This window comes from Pteropus vampyrus, unplaced genomic scaffold (assembly GCF_000151845.1).
Source record: "Pteropus vampyrus isolate Shadow unplaced genomic scaffold, Pvam_2.0 Scaffold10, whole genome shotgun sequence".
Taxonomy (NCBI): domain Eukaryota; kingdom Metazoa; phylum Chordata; class Mammalia; order Chiroptera; family Pteropodidae; genus Pteropus; species Pteropus vampyrus.
This window is the reverse complement of record NW_011888791.1, coordinates 15,065,148-15,087,630: the sequence shown is the minus strand read 5'-3', so window position 1 is coordinate 15,087,630 and position 22,483 is coordinate 15,065,148. Positions and strand designations below refer to the sequence as shown.

The 22,483-nt window shown below is 35.2% G+C and overlaps 1 protein-coding gene, 1 long non-coding RNA gene and 1 pseudogene across 8 annotated transcripts in view; 2 read left to right on the top strand and 1 right to left on the bottom strand.

The window, feature by feature from the left end:
• The window catches only part of LOC105303205, a 36,451-nt gene extending 29,289 nt beyond the window's left edge, over positions 1-7,162 (bottom strand). For both annotated transcript variants that reach the window (XR_896906.2, XR_002776886.1), the window contains exon 1: positions 6,751-7,162. This is a non-coding gene — a long non-coding RNA (uncharacterized LOC105303205). The remainder of the gene's footprint in view (positions 1-6,750) is intronic.
• KIAA0391 (KIAA0391 ortholog) overlaps positions 1-22,483 on the top strand; it is a 118,268-nt gene that overhangs the window by 52,677 nt on the left and 43,108 nt on the right. The window lies entirely within an intron of this gene.
• Positions 14,071-14,189, top strand: LOC111731113 (annotated as a pseudogene).

Genomic DNA, 22,483 nt, shown 5'->3' with positions numbered 1-22,483 from the left:
ATGGCAATGCAAACTGTCTTTGCCTGGGTTCTTTTTTTCAATATCAGATCCCTTTACTGTAGTCTTATATGGAAAGAGGTGATGCTTTTGTTGATCATTTTTCCCAGAATGATCAGGTAGGAATTCTAAAGTCTTTACACATACACTGACTCATACTTTACACATACTTTCACAACATTCATTTTAAGATGGAATTTTCTTTTCCAGCCACCAAGTCTTCATTAATAATTGGAAATTTAAGATTGCAGGATAGGGACAACATTTTAACCCTCCAATAAGAAAACAAAAGGATATAACGTGGAAAGCTTTTTCTCCTGCATTTTTTCTCTCATTATCTCCCTTTTCCTTTCTCCCCTCCTCTGCCCTCTCCCCCCGCCCAAACACTCAACACCTACGCATGATTTGGTCCTAATGTTTCTGTTCCTTCTCTTTTTGCACCTGGCATTTTAGATTGTCAATGATTCATAAGCTTCCCTCGTAGAGGATGTATAGGGAAAAAAGTACATCATTTTAGTTAATCTTGCTAGCTGTTCAAAACTCTGCTCCCTATTTTTGTAGATAACTGAGAATTGGTTAAAACGGCTTCACAGAATGAAAACGTATAATGTAATTTAAAAGAATTACAGCCAGACATCAGCACTGAATGCTTTCATTCTTACAGCATGTTTGGACCATTGAATAGAAAGTGGTTTGGTGGAAACACTGCAGAATTCGTTTTGATTGCCATCTTTTAGTTGGTCTTACTACAGTGGGAAGAAAATGGAGGAAAGGGTATTGGCCATTAAAGGTCATTTGGCAGTGGCATTTACTTGGCAGTGAGTTTTCTTCCTGCCACCCGTTATTTTATTTCTTTCTGTTGATTTACATAACCTTGTGTAAATGTTCCAGTACCATAAAGAACCTAAGGTACAATAAACTATGCTCATTGTTTTTGTGTGTATAATCCTGAGCATATTTTCTTGCCCAAACTTGTAGAAATGTTGTGAAGTTTGACACTAACTGTACTTGAAATTATATTTCAGTAATATAAGTAGCAAGGAAACTCAAAAATACCTTACTATATTTGCAATGGCAAATATTAGATTAACTATTGCAGTGGAATTTTTATTATACCTCCTTATCTTTTAAGTACTCTGCTACATATGATTGTTCCTCCTGCTGTTACCAAACTCAAGGGATTCGTTTTGCCTGCACACGTCAAAGCCGAAAGAGATTCCAACAGGGGTTTGCAGCAAAGGAAGAAGAGGTTTATTTAAGGAAATGGCCCAAGCCTGGAGACAGAGATAAACTAATGCTCAAAGACTTGGCTTCCCCGATGGCTTCCAGGGGAAAGGTTATATCAGGGAAAACTCATTAGTCGTGGGAGGTAAGAGAGTTGGGCTCTACTGATTGATAGGGGCTGGGGTAGGAGGCAGTTGATCATTGCATCAGGTCCTGATGTCAGTCATGGCCTTGTTCTGTCTTGTTTCAAGGGTATACTGGTAGGGTCTTCCACCTTCTTAGCTATGGAGCTGCAAGATGTTATCTTTAGTTTGACTGATACTGTTTCTGTGGTCAACAGACCTGAGGCTTTTTCTTAAGACTGTTGCTGACCAAAGGGCTTAATGATTAAAGGAGTAGTCATGCATTATGCAGAAGGATAAGGAAAGAAAAGAAGCAGGTGAGCCCAAGGCCAGTTTGAATTAAGGAGAAAGAGAAGAGAAAAAGTCATTTTAAAGAAGTGAAGATTTGCACAGTTTTAGTGCATGAGGACTGTCTCTTAAGGACTGGCTTTAGAGGTCTTCTTCATGGGGTCTCAAAACTTGGATGTCATGCTGCTATATTGCCTTCAAAGAACATACTGCCCCCATGTCTGCTCTGAGAACATGTTTGAGTAATTTTTTTCTGTCTCGAAACCTAGAATAGAAAACTTGTCATTTTTCCCAGTTAATTTTCATAAGTTTTGTTGATTATTAATGATTGGAAATGACAAGTGATCGGAGATTACTTCTAAACATTTTCTTAATTTTAATCCACTGGTTAACAATAGTATCTTTACTATGGAATTTAAAAAGTGATTCTCTCAGTTTTTTTAAGGCTAGGAAATACAGAAAAATTATTAATCCAGTTATTTCTGGGTTAAACTCTAATCCAGGAAGGGACTTCATTTTTTTATACAATTACACATTTTTTATAATTGTATAAAGTATTTATTACATTTATTTTTTTTAAACTTCATATTTTAAAAAATAAGAAACTTTAAAATCAATCTTTGCTATATAAGCTTAACCACTAATATTTCTACTCAATTGTAGAATATTGTTTCTCAAACTTCATTGTGCGTCAGAATCACCTGGAGGGCTTGCTAAAACAAGATTGTGGGCCCACACCCAGAGTTCCTGATTCAGAAGGTTTGGGGTGGGGCTGAGAATTTATATTTCCAAAAAGTTCCTAGTTAATGCTAATGCTGCTGGCTTGGGGACCATATTTTGAGAACCACTATTATGTAAAAACAGTTTCTCGGAAGTACATTCATATTGCTTTACAAAAACAAGCAATTATAAAAGTCACATACTCAAAATCATTAGAAGTCTTAATGATTCCTAGATTGGGAATTTGTTTGTTAAACTAAATATATGAAACTCATTTTAAGGTACTAAAACTTGGTCCTAAGAATAATATACTTCTTCCACTTTCAGAATAGAAGTTTGCCATGTTTCCATAACCAACAGTTATGTTATCAAGTAGTTATATTAGCATTATGGTAATTTAAGTTACCTAGAGTATGACTTTAAAAAAAAAATATGTTAACTATCCCAACGGAGAATATGCTAATTGGGGAAACCTGAGACTGAAAGTAATTGTATTCATTATCAAACCAATGGAATTCCATGTCTCTCTCCAGGACATCTAAAATAATCACCCAAATAAGTCTCTGTTAGTATGTATTCATAAGCCTAAGATTAAAAAAAAATCATTGGAAACCATTCATTTGGATTGTGAGTCTTAAGGCAGCCAATCTGGTAGCAGCTTTTAAGTCCTATTTCATTAGGGTTTAAGAAGGGCTGATAAAAGAGTTTTGTAATCTATAAACTTGTTATCAGGGGTTGGGGAGAGGTAGACCTAATCTTGACATTTTATTTTTAAGAGTTACATCTGGCTCATCTTGGTGCTCTGAGTTAATTGGGAAAATAAATAGGCATTAATGGATGCCAATCCAGGATTCACGGAAGAACACAAAACATGGTTGTTTCTTTTTTCCTTTGCTATTCATCTTTCATGACATATGATAACTCAGGGAAGTCACATTGTCCTAGGTCAAGTAATGCCAGACTGACTAGGTACTTCCATCCATGTGCCATTCTACCCACTCTACCAGTTTGACACGTTGTAGGAGTTGTTTTGTCATGTGACCCCTAGAATAGTCTGTACCACTAAAATTATTCTTACCAACTGCTAATGAAGTGAATGATGATCAACAGTCAGATAGGTGGGTTTTTGGTGATGTGATCAAGGGATTAAGTAGAAAGATGAACGGAGCCAGGCAAAGTTTCCATAGTGCATTTAGCCTTATGTCTCTCTCTTTCCAAATATCCCAAATGGGTATACTTTGCACAGTGTTTGAACAAAATTTCCCCAATTGCATTAGTTAAGTAATCTGATATCTTAGAACAGCATTGTTAGGAACACAGCGTTGCCAAGCTCCCATATCTGTTTTCTCTCTGGCAAAATCTTAATGGCAAGTTGATTCTCCTCTTGATGTGTCACTGATAATGTTTATATGATAACTATTTGGGACGTAGAGAGATTGTCTTTGTGAATCATTATTGTGTGTATCTTGCTTCTATGACAGTATTTTAAAACACGCTTCTCAGGAATGTGATAGGTAGAGGCTACCTATGAAAATATATACATTTTAGAATATTTAATTAAAATAACGAAAAATATTTAAGTCTGTAAGGGAAGCAGCAATTCTAGAGTGAGTAGTAAATTCATATAAATATGTTTTTGAAGCTATATAAATTCTTACCTAATTTTATTTAAAAATTATACTTTATTATTTTGTATTTTTTATTTTATATTTTATTTATATTTTAAGATAAGAATTTTTTTCTGTTAAAATAGTTTCTATTTCAGACTTTTCACTATTGAAAAGGCTGATTTTTCTTTCAGTCAAGTACAATTAAGATCAGTTAATTAAGATCAATACAAATCTTAGGTTTTATTGCAGCATTTCATCTACACATGGTTTTTTCTAGATAATTAGATAATATGAGGAAGGGTAATAGTATTCATCCACCTCCAAAGTGGATGTTCTTTATTTATGGATTATTTCTGCTCCACTTTGTTATATAAGAGATGTAAGATGGTTATAATAATGTACACAATGCAGAAAATAAAAAACTTTAAGTTAGAATAAAATAAAATTAAAATAAGAACACAAAGGAAAAATATGAGGTTTGAGGTTGGTGCGCACAATTCATACCATGAATTACTCTATTAATTTGGCTGTAAATTCTGTCAACTTGAAGATGAAAACATACAGTGAAGAACAGGGGTTCATCCTTTTATCTCCTTCACATCATTCAAAAATATTCCCATTATAAACATCTTTCTTTACCTAAAGAGATTCTCAAAGGTTCTGAGATGGAGGCGGAAAGAGTGAAGGGATAGCAGAAAGAGTGAAGGGATAGCAGAAAGTGTAAAAATTGAAGATGCCCAGTTCTGGCATACCTTCTGAGGAAGTTATTTCCACTATAAGACTGATTGATTTGTAGGAATCACATAATTCATAAGATCAAATAGAAACAAATTGTTCAGGGAAAGTACTATTAGTCCTAGTATTTAAACCAGAGATTTCTCCTGTGTGTCCTCATGGTGCAGGCAATGTGGGCACTCTGAGTGCTGTTCACAACATCCTTATTATGTACCAGGCAAATAGATTGCGTAAGCATCAGGAGTAAAGGAGTCAGAAGAACAGTGTATGAGCTTGAGCGAGGTCTCTGCTGGTACTGTACAGGCCTCTGTAACTCAGTATCACTAATGCTATATCAAGTTGGCCAGAAGCCTTAGAAGCAGGACTTATGCTTCTGACCTCTTTGGAAATGTGTAAGTTAATTTTTTACTTCAGATCCACAGTAATCCATAGCAGCACTAGACCTTGTTTTTAAAACTTATGATTATAATTTCATCGCAGTTCTTAAAAACCTGGTCAGAAAGTGTATAACCCTAATATACCTCCTGTGCAGTAAGCATTCTAGGATTTGAAGAGATACTCAGGTAGGTTTGAGTATCAACATTGCCTTGGGTGTTTGTTAAGTAATTATAACCAGCACCATTTCTTTAATGTGAAAAAGAAGCTTGTTAACTCAACATGGCATCATTTAATTTAATCAATAGACCATTTTTCTCACTCAGTCTTATCTAAACCATAAATGCCTAGAAATTGCTTATGTATATAAAAGTATAGAATTAATCTAAATTAAAGCTTTCCAATTACAATAAATCTTCCTATCCCAAAAAGATCTACTTATATTGTGATATTAATGGCAGGAAAACCTCTTGAACTCATCTCCATCATTCAATTCCTACTTAGTCTCTAAATGTCTGTATTTCTGTGCTGCATTCTGGGTGAATTTCTCAGTACCAGCTTCCAATTCATAAATTATCTTTTATTGTGAACAGTGTGGAGTTTATCATGTCTGTTGACTTCATTATTCAATTACTATATTTCATTCAAGATTTCTGATTCTTTTAAACATCTATTTGTTCCTGTTTCATTTCTGCCTGTTTTTGTTTCACATTTTCTTGCTCATCTTAAATGGAATATATTCATTTGTATCTGAGCATATTAAACATACTTATCTTAAAATATTTGAAATTTTTATATAATTAATTTCATCCATAAATTTGTTTTAATTGTTGATTTTATTGTCTTTCGTAGCATTAAATTTCTTCACATTTTAGAATTTGGTTTGCAAACTCAATTTCAGGTTAAAGTTCTTGTTTGTTCTTTCTTTCATATGCCCTCTCTTAACTTTCCCTACGCCGATCCTATCCCTGCCTAAAAGTTTTGGGATTACTTGCCTTTCTAATTCCTGAGTCCTGTATTGAGATTGTGAATATCACAGATCCAGTCACTTGTTAGATTGCCTGTGTCTTCATTCCTGGGGCTGACAGCTAGTTACAGCTACCATAACTTCAAATGGTAGTTAAAAGAGTTTTTTCCTTATCCCAGCCTCCTTTGCCACTTCGAGGAGCCTCGCCCTTGTCCCAGCTTTAGGCAATAAATCTGGCTCTGCCCCCATCTCACATAGCACACTCTTAGTCTCTACTGCCCTGTAGGAGTTGTATTCACTGCCTGTTCTGGACTCAGAACTAAGCAAGTTGTTGTTTCAGCCCTACTCAACATTTTTTGTTTCTAATGTTATATTTCGTTTTTTTAGCTTGATAATATCATTTTGGTTTTCTGTTTATATATATCTCCTATCATTGATATGTGTTTGATGCAAAGGTGGTACATTAGTGCATGAATTTATGGAACCATCTTAACTGGAAATTACTGATACACTTTCCAAATTGCAGCCAGTATTATACTTTCAAAATGAAAATCTAATTATGTCAATATCCTGCCTCCTATCACTCTTAGGATAAAGATACAAGTCCTTGGTAGTTAAGGTACTCCAAACCATGACCACAACCAACCCTTTCAATCTTATCTCCTGTTACCAAACAAGTAAGCTGTTTTCTAGCTACTAGTGGTCTACTTACCATTCTTCAAGTCTGCCTTCATTTTCTGCCTCCAAATGCCAGTGGCTCAAACCATTGCCTCTGCTTAGAATATCCTCCCCACTAACTGCCGGATAAGTTCATCTCAGATGCCACTTTGTTCATAAAGCCTTTCCCTGATCTTATCTGCACCCCTTACAGTGTTAATATGTTTCCTTCCTTATTCGTTTATGTCTTATCACACTTAGGTTGTACGTTTCTTGAGGGCAAAGGCCATATGGTCATTTCCAGAACCACATAAGTCACTTAATATTTGTTGAACTGAATTTGGGCACAGATAATTAAACTTATTTTTGCTGATTTGTAGAAGATACCAATTTTATTAGAAGGTAATCTGCACAACTCTGTAAGATAGGTACTGCTATTATTTCTATTTTACAGTGAGGAAACTAGGGTGAGGAAGATTAAGTTAGCTTGTCATATTGCTAATAAGTAGTAGGATCATTATGTAAGCTAGGTGGTCCATTCCACAGCCTGCTCTTATACTGCCATCATGATTTCGGTCTCAAGCTACTAGATAATTCTTTTTTAAAAATATATTTTGAAAATAAAGATATCAGTTTCACAGCTTATTGGATAGCTTAAGCTAACTGGGTGATAGAAAGTAAGGATAAGTTTTAGAAAATAGAAAATTTAAAGGTTGACTATTTATTCACTTCTACAAGCAATTCTCTGCAACATCAGCTGGATGTCCTACAATTGAATTTAATTCTGACACTAACTGAAGTTACTGCAGACCCCATAGGTTAAGGGCTCAGTCCCACAAGATTCCTCGTCCTCTTCAGATACCAGTTGCAAGTCCCAGGTTGTCACCTGTACTTCTGACTGACCAACTATAAATTGGAGGTTTCCATGACCCCACTTTGAGTTCCAATCTTTGTAGAATGGCTTAAAGAACTTACTTTTATAACTTACTTTTATAACTGATTTATTATATAATAAAGCATATGACAAAGGATGCAGATGAATAGCCAGATAAAGAGATAATACAGGGCAAGGTCTGGAATGGTCCTGAGTTCAGGAGCTTCCATTGTTGTGGTATTGGGGCATGCCACCCTCCCAGTACACTAAATGTGTTCAACCTAGAAACATTCTGAAGCCCATACTTTTAGGATTCTTATGGAGGCATTATCACATAGGCATAAGCCATCATTAACTCAATTTCTAGCCCCTCTTCCCTTTCTGGAGGATGCGGTTGAGGGGTGTGGTTGCAAATTCTAAGTTTCTAATCATGGCTTAGTTTTTCGGGTGACCAGCCCACATTCTGTAACTATCCAGGGAGCTACCAAGAATCACCTCATTAGAACAAAAATCACTATCACCCAGGAAATTCCAAAGGATTTAGGAGCTCTGTATCAGAAACTGGGGTCACAGACCAAATATTAAAATAAAAGATGCCCCTGATGTTCTTATCATTTAGGAAATTACAAGAGTTTTAGGAGCTCTGGGCCTGGAACCAGGGGCAGAGGCCAATGTACTTTCTATTATTTTGTAAGTAGTAAAAGAAATTGAGACAGTAAAGTGGGGAGGGTAGAAATAGGGCAATATCTGGAGGGGTGATGAGGTATGTGGTCAAGTGAGAGAAGATCCACATGAGGGGTTGAAGCTGACTATGTAAGAAAAAAGGAGTGAATGATAAAGTGGACAGTGATAGGGTCCAAAGCTTAGGTGGAGGAATTAGCTAAAACAGAAGGTGTGGAGGGAAGAAGAACACAAAGTATGTAGATGTTTTTTAGAGGAGGATATATTATTTGACTATAGAATTTTTTTTTTTCACAGAGCATTTTGGAGAACATTCTACTTCAAAATATACCTGGGAACCAGGTGCTGTAGGTGTAAAAAATAAAAAAAATAAGGGACTGTAAGCTGACAGGTTCTTGCAATCTGTGAGGTCAACCAAGGGTTGCTTTGCCTAAAAAATAAAAAATAAATAAAATAAAATAAAAATACACTTGGGGAAATATTGCCTTAAAGCACAGCTATCTTCTGAATAGTCTAAGTCATCAGTTACTATTCACTTGTTATATGAGAAGCCACAACAGATATTCAGAGTTAATTGGGGTTTTTTAGTACCTTTTAGAATAAATTAAAAGTAATTTTAGATAGTAAAATGTACTTTGTACTTTAAGATTAGTCTACAAGAGCAAAAAAATTGTATATTAATATAGATTTAAATCTTATTCAGTTTTGCTTGATCTTGCTAATAATAACATTCAGATATCAGTGTAAGGCTGTTCTTTTGATAGAATTAATCGTTTTGTCATTGTGTTGAGGCAAAATATACATATGTGTGTGTGTGTGTGTGTGTGTGTGTGCACCTCGAAAATCAAGCAAGAACACCCTAAGATTTTTTATTGAACTGGTTCATTGAATTCTGGACCCCTAAATATGTATACCTATGTAGTTATCTTAAGCTTTGTATTTCACAAATGGTATCTGTTATCTCCTTTAATCTGGCAACCACAAAAAAACCTCCTGCAGAGAAACAGTTTATAGTTTTAGGTAACATTCTGCTTACTTACCTTTCTCTTTTTTAATTTTTTTTTTAAATTAAAAAAAAATTTTTTTCTTTCACTTGAAGTCTTTGTTAAAAATGATACTCATGCACAAGTCGTGTTACTGGGAAGTAATGTTGGGAGAAGATTTGTGAAGGAAATAAGAAAATAATTTTTTCTGCTGAAAAAGAAATGGGTCAATGAGACCACAAGATCTAACGTTTCATTTTGTGTGCTCAAATTGAAGGCATATGGCAAGACACCTGCCTCCCTAGTCACGAAGTTACCTTTTAAGAATACTGTTAAGTTTCTTTAACGAATCACATTCTAGTCACTTTATGACTTTTTGAGAGCTGTTACTGTGGGCCAAAGATACCAAATGCATTCAGTCTGTTTTCACTGATCCCAGCTGTGTTGATCAGAATGTTCTAATCATTTTATTCCTTAAATATTTTTTGAGTGCCTCCTCATTTTAAGGCCTTGTGCTGACTATAGCAAAAGTAGAAAGGTGAAAAAAGCATAGTCTCTACCATAAATGATTTTATAATCTCTTAGGGGAAATAAGAAAAAAGATAAATGTCTGTGATAGAAGACAGAATATGATCATTATGTTAATTGTACCAGTAACTCTGCACAGGAACTGCAAGTAACATTTCTTAGATTTCTTAGATTTTCCTATAGTTCAAGTTAGTCTTTCTATCTAGTTGCTCAGAAATAGTAAATGTTTATGGTATTTCCAGTTAATTTATTCATAATGGCCCCAGAATCATTTGTTCTTTTTAGTTTTAGCTAACATTTATTAAGAATTTCACATGTGCCAGTAACTGTTCTGAGTACCTTACATACATTATCTCATTTAATCCTCACATTAGTCTTATAAAGTATTATTTTCATTTTTCAGATGCAGAAACTGAAGTTTAGAGAAGTCAAGAAATTTGCCCATGATAAATTTCCAGCTAGTAACTGTCAGAAATCACATTCAAACCCAGGCTTTCTGACGCCAAAGCCTTAGCTCCATGATACTGTATTATATTCTCTCTCTATAGATTTGCCAATTATATATGTATATATGCTTTATTAACAGAGAAATGCAGCCTCAGAAGTGAAAAGAAAGCCATTAACAGTATTTGTTCATTTGTTTTAATTAATTTAATTTAATGTTTTAATTTGTTTTCATTGGCATGATCTTGAAATAGGTAGTATTCACAGTCTACCATACAGTTCAAGCTCGATTATCAGCATAGTTTTGTACCTTTGTACACGCAGCTTCTTTAGTGTGGCTAATTTCTTCTTACCCTTCAGGACTCAGCTTGGGAATCCTCTCCAGGAAGTCTTTCCTAACCCCCTGCCCCATACTTTCCTCCCCCGACCTTCCCACCAGGCCCTCTACTGTCTGAGCAGTTGGCTCCCTCCTGGTGCTCTCTGAGCAGCCTGCTCTCATCTCTGTCATAGCACCAGTCACACAATTGCACTTGATAGCAGCTACTGTTCTTCATTTTAGAAATCTCGATGTCCAGCAGTGTCTGGCTTATACAAAAAATGCTAAATGAATATTTGACTCGAAGTGTATTTTTAGACCTGAATGTTTGGTGACTCTCTTCAGTCTGTGTTTTCTGCTCTGGAAGCTACCACCCACAGCTGTGACGCTGGTGCTTATGATGGACAGTATACTTTTTGAGTCTAATCTTTCTGGTTAATAGGGAGTGTTTTTCATATCCCTGAAACCTTGAGGTCATCAGATGAGAGAGGATTGAGGGAATGTCGGTAGTGAATTCTCTGAGAGGGTAGAGGACGTTGGTGTTATGCTTCCTTCTCTCCCCAGTGAGAAAGGGGCCAAGGTTTATAGGTAAGAGAAGTTAGTGCCACTAACATGAAACCTTGGAGTCTATCAGTGGCTCACTGTTTACTGGTTGAGACCTCTGATTTAAGTACTAGCCAGGTCTATACTGCTCAGCCCCATAGCTGTTTTATAAAACTATATTTCCACCAACCAGCATCACGTTTAAACTTGTAATTCAGGGTGATAAGTGTTCACCCTTAACCTGAAACCAATCTCTTCTTCTCCATTATAAGTCTAAGACTAGCAACATCATCATATATCAGACAGGAGAACTGCATACCACCTCTCCTACCACCACCACTGTTTATTGATGGGATGAACTGAATTAGTACAGTGAGCTTCTGTGGGCTTCAGTCATCTCCTTTCTAAAGTGGAAGTTCTAGGTCTTTATGTTCCTAAGACTGTGGAAATCAACTGGATTATTTATCAAGGTTCATTCCATTTCCAGTTTAAGGTGAATAATATATATGAATTATTTATCTGTGTTCCAGTGCTCACTGAGAAGGTTAATTAGAAGTTTTCTCTTCTATCGAAATTATACATTTGCCATGTTTGTCATTTAGCAGTGTTGAAATTCTAACACATGATCTTAATACATTCAGTATATTGATTTTTAAGTCCTAAAATTTCATGATACTAGGATTATTATTAATATCACATGGAGGCCTCTGTTTTTTAATTTCTCTTCTCAAGGTAGTTGTGTTTCATTTATTTTTTTTTCTTTAGGGGTGAGAGCCTAATATGCTAGACAAATATATACTGGCAGGCCATTTACCTAAGAACATCAGAACCTTTTTGGCATGTGCATACATTTATATCAACACAAGATAAATGCTGAAATGTTTTTGCCTAGGTCTTTTAAGTTTTCACTCTCAAGAGAAAGTTCTTGAATATAAAATAAAAGACCTTATAATTCTGCTTTATTAAAAGCCTTACTTACTGAAGGCAGAAATCATACAACAAAAATTAAGAACTGTAGTAGTTGGGAAAAAAGTATCTTCTGTATTACTACAAATACTTTAATAGTTCATCGTTCTGTTCTCCACCAGCAAAGAAAATGCAAAGTATACGACATTCGAACAGTGAGGATATCTGTACCAGGCCTCTTAACCCCCAGTTCAATTCTTAGTCTACTATTCCATATTTCCCTTTTTTTTCAACATTTTATTGTGAAAAATTTCAAAAATACAGCAAAGTTTAAACAGTTTTACAGTGAACATCTAATAGACATGTCCTTGATTCCACCATTAACATTTTATTATACAGTACTTGCTTTATTAGGCATCTGTTTTTCTATTTTTTCTTCATTAATTCATGTGGGGTTTTTTTACGCATTTCAAAGTAGATTGAAGGTATCTGTATTTATACTTATTCTCTTTTGATCAGTGTTTATATTCTTTCCCAAACTGACTGAACTCAAGTGTGCAGGCACAGCCACTTCTGACTGACTCACACAGGGCTTAACCCATATCACTAGCCCTATTATTACAGTGTTATCAGCCTCTAAGAACTGATTTTCACAGAGTAGACCAGTGACATTCTGAGACAGCACTGTCCAATAGAAATATAATCTTACTTTAAATCTTCTAGTAGCCACCTTAAAAAAGTTAAACAGGTGAAATAACTAAATTTTACCAATTTAAAACATCTAAAATGTTATCATTTCAACATATAATTAACATTTTTTAAATTATTAAATATTTTACATTCTGTGTAAATAGTCATTTTTATAGAAATCCAGTACATCACAGTTCTAATTAGTTATATTTCAATGCTCAATAGTAACTAGTAGCTAGTGGCTACCATGTTGGGCAATGCAGTTCTAGACCTTCAAACTTCAGGAGTACATGCCTCCTCATAAATTTCCAATGTCTGAAGATACCGACTTAGTCAAATTTCCTAATGAATGCAAAAGAAGTAATGATATTCATCAAAGCAAACTCTAATTATACCCTTCCATGTTGAGGTCATTTTTATTCTTGGTTCCCTTGTCAGAAACTTCTTAAGGTTTCTTTGTTTGTGTTTGTCTTTAATCATTTCTCTCGATTTCTTGGCATCTGTAGTACTCAGACTTGAATTACATTCCCTATAGCAATATCGAGTGTATTTTTTATTACTTTTCTGCCACCTTCCCTGTAGTTTCATGCTCTACCAGTTTATCTTCTTCCATTTTTGTTAGAGCTCTCTCTCTCAAACAGATAAGATCTTTACATCTCAATTATAAAAAATAAATACATGCTAGTATTAAAATACTAACCGGCACAGAATTATAGAAATAAAAAATTAATTAATGGTGATATTGTTCTATATCCTTATTGTGGTCTTGATTAAAACTCAGAACTGCGTGCATGCACGCATGTACACACACACATACTCACAAATGGAAAAAAAAGAAATTAATTAGGTGTTATGAAGTTTTTATTAACTGAAAGAAATAACTTTGGTTGAATAACTAGAAAAATGTTCCTATTTGTAAAGTGTAAATTGAGTCTCTATTAATTATTTGTCAAAAGACATCTATGTCCTTCCTTTCTCCTCTAACAAAATGTCTTTTTACTTTTGGATCATGAAGATGCTTCATCTCATTCTCTATTTTCTGTGGGTGTTTTTCATCCAGAAAAATGAATGAGGAAAAGTCAAAAGTCATATAAACTATTTTTGATTTCCGATACATCTGAGTGGTTTTATTTTTAACTTTTAGCTTATAGTTATGAGTCTTGAGAAGGCCATGGAGAAGACTTAGACTGGAAAGGCAGCAGAAGCATCAAGAATAACGAGTATTCTAATAGTGGCGGAATTTTTCAGGAGTCTCATGTTGATAAGTATCAGTTATCTTGAAAATGAACACATGATTAGCTAGTAATACCTGAAATGTTAACTAAATTAGTATTGGATTAATAAATTAATTTGGATATCTGGAATACTAAGATATGTCTGCTGAGTTTCAGGGAGAAAAAAAGTAAAACTGACTACGGCCATGCTACCCTGAACAAGCCTCATCCCGTCTGATCTCAGAAGCTCAGCAGGGTCGGGCCTGGTTAGTACTTGGATGGGAGACCACCTAGGAAGACCAGGTGCTGTAGGCATAAAAAATTTAAAAAATAATAAAAAATAAAAAAAAATAGTAAAACCTGTTCACCAGCTGCAGTTTTCTTCAGTAAAGCAAGTCAATGTAGGCTTGATGCCCACATCACATTGTATCCTAATGGACAATGATATGTACAGGATTGGCTTGGATGTCACAGTGCAAATGATGAACATTTTTTAGTAGATCTATAACACTGTAAAGATTATTTTTAAGGTTGTTCTGGGATACCCATTTAATTGTCTTCACACTTTGCAGTCACCTTGTTCATTTATTTATTTCTGTTTACTAACAGTTTCCCACCTCCCAAGAATATAAGTTCCATGAAAGCAGAGACCTACCTTGCCTCTTTTATTCACTGCTACCTTCCCAGCACCTAAAACCATGGCTGGCAGATAATGGCTGCTCAGTAAATATTTATCAAAGGAATGAATGATTTTTATATTTACAGATATATCAATAAATATCACCAAGAATGAGTATCATATCCCCAGTTCATCTGCTCAGTATACTTTAAGGGCTGTTCATTCCGATGATGATAAAAGCCACATATTATTCTTTACTCATCACTTTTCAAAGAGTCCATTTGTTTTTTTGTCAGTCATCCTTCACATAAAAAAAAACAAAGTGTTCTTTCAAAGATTACTATCCATCAGGGAAGCAGGGGTACAGCTCAGATCTAGAAATAGAATGATAAAAGCTAAAACGGCAGTTCCTGTATTATTTTATATTTTTGGAAAGAGTTATGTACTATGTCTTTTTTTGATGAATAGCCATTCATAAGCCAGCCAAAATAATGAAATTATAGGACTTACCTCAGAATAATATCCCAGAACATTAGGTCAATTATATGGTAACAGATTTTTTCAGAAGCCTCAAACTGATACTGAGAATAGTCTCATTTCAAGATTTTGTTTTCTAGAATTAAACAGAATGATTATACTTCTCATCTCCTAGTGCTTCTTTTTAAAAGAAGGATGTATTATTAATAGACAGGTGCAGAAGTTGCGAGGTTTTATAAATTTCTTGTTCTGATTTGTATCAAGCAACAGGCAAGAATGGACATGTCTTTCTAAAATAATACTTTAAATGGCTGGGTGCCTAGAGTGCCTTTTTGAGTATAGGCCTTCATACTTAATAAAGACTGGAAGAGTAGTAGTTTTGAAATCCTTAAAATATTTATTAACTAAAGAATAGGAAGATCAGAAAAAATAAGCTCTGGTTACGATCTGATGTGGGGTCCATTCCCAGCTCTGCTGCTACCTCCTTATGACCTTCTTTTTGAACCCCAATTTCTTTCTTTATAAAATGAGACCAGGCTTCATAACCTTTAAAGACTTACCTCTAAAAATAGAGAGATTCTAACAGACTCCCTTCGAAAAACAATGCATTTCTACCAAAAGAGGGTGCTGTGGTATTTGAGTGCTTTAGCATTTTCTTGAAAAAAAAAAAACTGAATAGAGGTAGAATCTCAGTTTAATTTTGTGTCTCATACTCCCAACCCTTGAGAAATAATGCCTGATTCTTTAAATTTATTTAGATAAGGTGACACAAACCAATTCTTGATGTTATTGATACTTTTTAGAGCTTTTTAAAAATACATGTTTTTTAGAAAATCTGGCAAATAAAGTTTCAGAGAAAAAAAGTATACATAATCTCATCACTCAGTATTAACAGTATTTGGGATTTAAGTTATAGTAATTTGTCAACAATATTTAAAGGTATTTTTCTTTGGCTTCTTTTTTTTTTCCAAGGTACTGTAATTGTTGACTAGGGACGCCAAGCAGGCTTGGTCCAATGACTAAACCTTTCTTTGTATGTATTCTTTATTAAATAAAATGTGTTGGCCTTTATTATATTTATTGCAAATACTTTCCCATTTTGCCATTTAATGTTGTTTGTGATCTTTGCTATATTGAAGTTTTGAGCTTTTAAGGAGCCAAATATTGTTTTTCTTTGCTTTTTTGTTTAGAAAATCTTACCCCTTCCTAAATTCATTCTTCTTAGGATATCAGACAAACCTTGGTCACTTCAGTCTAAAGAGCCAAGTAAGGTAAACTTAATTTAGAGGTAGCTTACTACATTTTTCAAAACTTTTTTATTTTTAAAACTATATAACTGTTGCATTAGTCATAAAACAACAAATTTTAAATGTTTTATAACATTTACATAACAAATATTCTCAGTCTGTCTTAATCTCTTGGTTTTTTGTTTTTTATTTTTTTTCACTAACCTCGACAATTTGCTAAATTTACTAATAATTTGCTAAATTTACTTAGTATTAAAAGACCCTTCTATTCACTTGCATGTCATTGGTTATTCAGTGGAACTGTGTGACTGCGGGTTCCTTACACTGAGCCTCCTATAGGAAAAGTAGTCTTGGTTCCCCTGTTTCCACTTTTTTAATTCTGAGAAAAATTTTCATTTCACTTTCCTTTCCTGTGCTCTATTCTTACTTTCCATATGTCAGAAACTGTAAAAGAAGAAGGGTTTTTTTTCTTTTTCTTTTTCTTTTTTCTTTTTAATGCTTCTCATTCTAATTATCCAGCTTGGAACTACAGAGTTTCTTTTCTTTGCTGAATTCCCATCCCCTACTCCTTTCATCTTCTTTTTTCTGACTCACTCTCTGAAGTATAACTTTCCTGGCTCTACCGTAATGAGGTAGACCAAATAGAACAGCCCATGAGTTTTTAACCTTGGCATTTTAGGCTAGATAATTCTTTATTGTGGGTCATGCTGTTCATTGCAAGATGTTTAGCTTCTAAGAGGCCTCTTCCCAACAAGATGCCAGTAGCACTTTCTCCCCAACTTCAACAGTTGTGAAAACCAAAATTGTCTATAGGCATTTTCAGATGTCACGGGGGCAAAATCACCCCCCCCCCCGTCAGTTAAGAACCCTGGAAATGACAGATAAACCAACTATTCTAGTTCCATGATACAAATTTCTATCCCAACCCTGTTTCTTCACTACCTTTGTTTTCTCTACTCCTCACCCTAGAACCAACTAAAATTCTTTTTTCTATCCACTAGATCTATAGCTTGATGCCATTTGAGAAGCATCCTTCATATTCTCCATAGTATACATTTTGGCATGTGCTCTACCCACGAGCCATCATTTATTAATTGAGTGACTTTATATCTCTCTGATTACTGCATCTCTAAAAGGAGGATAAATACCTACCCACTGAATTTTAGTGAGAATTAAATAAAAGAATCCTTTTTAAATGTTGACCACATCGTCAATGCTTGATTAATAGTTGATGTTATGTCAGCGGTCCCTGATATTTTGGGTACCAGGGACCAGTGCTCCTTTGAGAATCTAATGCCTAGTGATCTGAAGTGGAGCTGAGGTGGCGATGCTATCGTTGGGCAGTGGCTGCAAATACAGACGAAGTTTCGCGTGCTTACCCGCCGCTCACCTCCTGCTGTGCAGCCTGGTTCCTGACAGGCCACAGACTGGTATCAGACCACGGCCCAAGGGTTAGGGACCCCTGTGTTATATCATCATTATCACTCCATTGCTCATCTCTTCGATTGAGCTGACTCAGAAATATCAGAGGCACATCTAAAAATTTTCCCTGATTCCTCCACTGTACTTTGATTTCAAGCTAAAAGTAGTCCTACCCTCCTTGAAATTCCTATATTTTGTCTCTACTTTTCTTAAAGCACTTGCCACTCTTTACTTATGCTATAGTTATTTATGTACATGTCTTTTCTTCCTCACTTATCACTCTACTCTTTATATTTCTCAGTGTGTTTTTCATGTTTGTAGTCCAACACATTCTCATACTTTTATTAAATATTGGACTGAATAAAATTAGAAAAGCTCAGGGTAGCATATTAATACCAATATAAGAATAACTTAGTATGGTTAAGAGCTCGAGAGCAAAGGTATCTATCTGGGTTTGGATCCACCACTTGTGTGCAACCCGCTTCCATCACACACCAGGCTGTTTAAGAAGATGGTTTTGTGATCAGCAAATAAGTTTTAATGGAAGGAAAAAAAATTCTTTTTTTATTCAAAGTATTTTGTCATATAAAAATAAAAATAATTTAGAGATGGAAAAAAAAGCACTATTTGGTGCCATATAGTCAAGTCAAGATGTATTCCTTTGCTTTAATTGTGCTATCCTCCTTTTTTAATTAACAGCCAAAAAAAGTATGGAATTAGAACATTGTTCTCTTTTGGTATTCCCATTTTCTTTAAAAGCTTATGAAGTGCTCATAGATTTTTTAAGCCCATTTTATAAATAACAAGTTAAGGGTAGAGTGAAATGGGACTGTGGAGACATTTTTCTACAATGGAACATACAGCATTTTTGAAAGCTAGTGTCCTACATGTGACCATGTTTAGACACTGAAGACCTGAAAATGGTAGCCACTAAGAAAAGCATACTTTGATCCTTACCTGCATAATTTGGCTTAGCTACCATTCCCTAAGTAACCATGACATTTGAATGGAGTCCACATCTAATGGCACCCTACATGTTATACACAGCTTCATGCATTTGTTAGCGATAGGCTGGTACTGTCAACTTTATAACGTCACCAGTTAATTTATTGGTGAATTTCTGTATGCCTACTTGCTCATATCAGAATACATCTGGAGAGTAGAAGCATCAGTTTCTGGAAACAATTTCTGGAAACATTACAGGAAAACTTTCCTAAGTGGTAGCTGTCCACATGAACTCTTATTTTTTTTCCACTAGGCCGGAAATGACTAGAAACAAAAACTCTTAGATTTAGAAGGTCTTAGAAGTCTACTTATCTAAATTCCTCCTGCCTCTATCTTCACATAGCCTCTTTTTCTGTCTCCTGGCTTCCCCCCTTCTGTCTCTTATAAAATCACTGGATTTAGGACTCACCTGGGTAATCCAGGATGATCTCATCTCAGACTGAGATCCTTAACTTGATGATATCTGAAAAGACCCTTTTCCCAAACAAGGTCACATTCAAAGATGACAGGCATTAGGAGATAGATATATCTTTTTGACGTTTACTATTCAACACCACATTCCCAGTCAAACTTCATTTTCTGCCAGGTTTACTTAGCAACACCCTGAGAAAGAGATGCACGGTTTGTGATCATGGCGCATTCATCATTTCAACATGTCTACTTATTCTGTTTGTGAACAGCTCTAAAGGTTAAAATTTCTTCCTTATGTAGAGCCAAAACATATCCTGGAATAATACTTAACAGTTGGTCTAGGTCTTTCCTACAAAGTTATAGGCAATAAGAAAAACTGGTTCCATGATTCTCAGGTTGAGAGAGAATAACACATGTACTGCTTCTCCAGTATTCTGACAGTATTCTCAGAGGTGTGAGATCCTTTCCACCACATGTACTACTATCACTATGCTCCCCCCGCCCCCCAAAAAATCCCATATTTAAGGAATAGTTAATGCCATTGTGAGCCATTTGTGATGGATATGTAATGAATCCCCTCCAGGAGGGATGGGGGTAGACAAAAGTTGGAGAAACAGCAATCTCAGCCTTTTTCTTCATGACAGCCATTCAGATAGATGAGGACAGCTATTTATATTTCCCTGAGTCTGTTCTTTTCCAAAAGCAACACTTTTAATTTCAATTATTCCCCTATGACATGGCTTCCATGCCATCCATTCAGCAGATATTTATTGAGGGCCTAATATGTGCCAGGTACTCTGTTAAGTATTAGAGTGATACAGGGATGAATATTCTAGAACCCGTGTCACCTAAGATTGTAGTCTGGGCAAGGATGTAAACAAATAAATTGCAAAACACTGTGATCAGTATTTTGATCAGTTTAAGTATAGGATGCTAAGGGAGCACAAAGAGGAATACCTAAACCAGTAGCGAAGAAGTGATATTTAAATTGAGAACTAAAGATCAAGAAGAGAGGTGAGGACAGGGCAGATGTGTGTCCCAGGCAGAAGAATCATCCACACTCACTTCCTGTTATAGAGCCATGCCTCCCATAGGGGAAATCAAAGATGCCTCCTGGCAGTTCCTCTTGTTGCTGCTGGCAACTAGGGGCAGATCTGGCTCTGGGATGAGAAGAATGAGGCATTCATCTTAGCTGCAACATTTGAGGAGATGCAGAAAACTCAATAAGATAAATATTTTAACACTGTTTTAAAAATCACAAGGGTTCCTTTTTTTGCTATTACAAAGTCCAAGCTGGCAAGCACCATCCCTTCTTTTAAAGCTCTTGTCATTCTTATATCACCTACAGTTTCCTTCTTGTCAGTCATTACAGTCCTGAATAGCAGTTCTCTTTGTTATTTCCTCTACTTTCTGAGAAATGAAATTGTCAATATGGTATCAATTTATCAGGTGCGCTACTTTTACCAGAATGAAACCTCTCCCCGATGCTGGGAGAGGTGATGTTTCCCGTTACTGCTGTATATTATGTCTATATCTGTTTTGTAATCTGTATTAGGAAAGCATCATTGTGCATCGACCACAGCAGTATCATTAAAATAGAACATACCTTTCCAGTGTCATGCATCTCAGTGACATTTCCCTCCTTGGGTTAACTTTTCAAGTTTACTTTTCTTATTAACCATGTTCCAGAGATTGTTATTAGGAATGAGGCCTTTACCTTGCTCTCCGTCTACATTTTTCATTAATAAATTATTGGGAGGCTCTACTCTATTATTCTTTAGGTATCACGCCAGCACCTCTGTGTGGGAGCTCATCTTGATTTTATATAATCTTATTGAGACTTCATCCTGTCATCAATTATAATGCTTACTGTCATTTATCTAATAAGGAAGGTGATGTTCTTTTTCCCCTCTCATGGCAGATTGGAGGAAATGAACACTTAAGGGCTCTGAGCAAGAGGCATTCTGTTTTCCAGATAACTATCTTTTAACTAGCATTATAGAAGTAGAATTAGAAACCATGGGGTGGGGATGGATTGGAGGAGACAGAAAGTCAAAGCCAGGCTTCTTCAAAAATAGAAAACTGTTTTAAGTTCTACCTGGTGTCATTGTCATAGATACATCTGGAGACCTTCTCAAATCATAGGGCCAAACTTTTTCTTATATCAGATGAACCTCAAAACTATTGAGGACAGATTTTATTTAGCAAACATTCATATAGCACTTACTATAGATACATGTCAAAGTGCTCTCTAAAGATTAATTATTCATCATTTAATCCTCATAACAAATCCTTCTATCAGGTAGGACCTAATATTAGTTCCCATTTTACAGACAAGGAAACTGAGGCTTAGAGAAGTTAAGTAACATTCTGAACTTCACACAGGTTGTAAGTGAGAGAGCTGGAATTTGAATTCAATAAATCTTGAATCTGTGCTCTAAACACTACATAATGTAGCCTCTCCTATTGATTTTCTTCTTAAAGTTTCAGTAGAAAAAAATGTTATAACCTATACCAGAAATGCCTAATGACCAGGAAACATTATTAAAAGAAAACAAACAAACAAAAAAACTAAATAAGAACTTTGTTATGTAGCACGTTGACTTTCGTAGTTTAAATTTTCCCCAAAGCTGCCTGATTACAATATCGTTTCCTCCCTGTTATTTATTGTCTGTTTCATTCTCCCACCCATTCCCTAACTTTCAAATTACATTGTTTGTATCTAGCTCTTGTTTGTATATCTTTGTCCACAGCTACTTTTTGTTGGTTGTGGTATATTGCGGGATTGTGGGAAATTTATCGATTTTGTCCAGGGTTAGAATAATGGTGTCTTTTCATCTCTTTTTCTTTTAACTTATTTATAATTCTTGCCTGCTAATTATTTTTACCTATGTAGAATAGTTTTCTACCATGTTGATATCTAATCTTTTCTGTGTAGGTTTTACCAGTATCTGAAATTTATTCTTTTCTATGTCTCTGCATAGATTTTCTCTGCTTCTTTCTAAATGTATTAATCTTGTTTTAATAGAAATTTTGTTGTAGTTAATTTCTTTGCATCTGCCATAGTACCAAGCACAGTGCAATATATTACATTTATATTATATTACATTTATAAACTTACTAGGGACTCTGAATAAATCTACAGAGGACTTTAATACTTAAACGTTTTGGTAGGGCATTTTTCTACTATAATGAAGGGGTGCCTAAGAAACTAAATCAGTAAACGTAAAGCTAAGGATTCTGTTTAATATCTGCCTTTCTTCTCAACATTTGGTATGTTTTAAATTTGTTTATTCTTTCCTTTTTGGTAGTTGTGATATCGCCCTGGCAACGGTACAACCTATCTCATCTATAAATTAAAGTAATGATTAGAAAAGAGCATAAGAAGTTTAGCTCCTTGTAAGCTGCATGTCTCTAGCCTAGACAAA